Below are 1,602 nucleotides of genomic sequence, written 5' to 3'. Positions count from 1 at the left end.
GGCAAGACCTCCAGGTGGCAGAGTCTTCAGTTCTGGATAACAGGGAGGTGGCAGCAGTGGTGCAAGCCATGGGTGTCCAGTAGCCCCTCAGGTCGGACCAAGTGTCTGACTCATCCCCTCTTTAGTCCCACTCTCTGCCACTATCCTCCTCCCCTGATGCCCCTTTCTACCCTGTAGCTGTCCCTCAGTCCACTCATCTGTCAGTGTGGTCAGTCTCCATTCCTTCTACCTGTCATCAGGCCCTGCATGTGGATTGGCCATGTGTTGCAGATGATGGCCCTAAAAATGCATCCACTAGAAGCTCCTCAACCTATCCTTCAACCTCTTTTCCCAGTGCTTAGCAGAGCCTGTGGGAGACAACATGTTCCACTGGCAGGCAACCATAATGTGGCCCAATGACAGCCCCTACCAGGGAGCAGTCTATTTCCTAATGATCCAATTTCCATCTGATTACCCCTTCAAACTACCAAAGACCTCATTCACCACCCAGATTTACCATCTGAACATTAACAGAAACAAAAGCATCTTTCTGGACATTCTTAGATCCAAGAAATTTTCAGCACTGACCATTTCCAAAGTGTTGTTGTCCATCTGTTCTATGTTGTGCAACCCCAACCCCAATGGTACTTTGGTTCCTGAAAGTGTGAATATTTACACAAAAGATAGGTGGAAATATGACAGAATAGCCCAAATATAGACTCAGAAATACAGTCATGTAATTTTTAAATAAATGATAATCCCATCAGAGACAAAACCATATGACTTCACTCCTATGTGGAATTAAAGAAACAAAACAAATGAACAAAGGAAAAATAAAAAGAGAGAGACAAATCAAAAAATCAGACTCTTAACTATAGAGAACAAACAGATGGTTATCAGAGGGGAAGGTGGGTGGGGGGATGGGTGAAATATATGATGGGGATTAAGAGAATGTTTATCTTGATGAGTGCTGAGTAATATATGGAACTGTTGAATCACTGTATTATACACCTGAAACTAATATAACACTGTATGTTAACTACACTGGAATTATTATTTTTTAATAATAATAAAGAAGAAAAAAGAAATAAAAATATAAGAAAAAAAGACATAGCTGGTTTTATGCAAGTCTTTTTCATGATAAAACTAGTACAATTAAAAATCAAACACAGTGGGGGTGCCTGGATGATGCAGTAGGTTGAGCAACCGACTTTGGTTTCCACTCAGGTCATGATCTCACGGTTGTGAGATTGAACCTGACATCAGGCTCCACTCTCAGCATGGAGTCTGCTTAAGACCCTCTCCCTCTCTCTCTGCCCCCCCCCATGCTCTCTGTCTCAAATAAATAAAATAAATCTTTTTTTAAATAAAAAAACAGAGAAGGGGCAAGGTGGTGGAGGAGTAGGGGACCCCATTTAAACTGGTCTCCTGAATTTAGCTGGATATTTATCAAACCATTTTGAACACCCATGAAATCAGCCTGAGATATAAGAATATATATATCTAGATCTCTACAAGCAGAAAAGCACAGCTTTTTGAGAGGTAGGAAGGGTGGAGTTGTGAATCTACAGGGAGTTATTGGAAGATTAACTGAAGGGGGAGGGAGCTGCCTTAAGCTGATGC

General features: G+C 41.7%; 1 pseudogene; it reads left to right on the top strand.

Moving 5' to 3' along the window:
* Positions 1–361: 361 nt before the first annotated feature.
* Positions 362–697, top strand: LOC112837171 (ubiquitin-conjugating enzyme E2 D2 pseudogene; annotated as a pseudogene).
* The last annotated feature ends 905 nt before the right edge of the window (positions 698–1,602 follow it).

This window comes from Callorhinus ursinus, unplaced genomic scaffold (genome assembly GCF_003265705.2).
Source record: "Callorhinus ursinus isolate GAN/ISIS: 27379988/994484 unplaced genomic scaffold, GSC_fseal_2.0 scaffold40, whole genome shotgun sequence".
NCBI lineage: Eukaryota > Metazoa > Chordata > Mammalia > Carnivora > Otariidae > Callorhinus > Callorhinus ursinus.
Note: the sequence above shows the minus strand (reverse complement) of the source record. Positions and strands in the feature narration are given on the sequence as shown.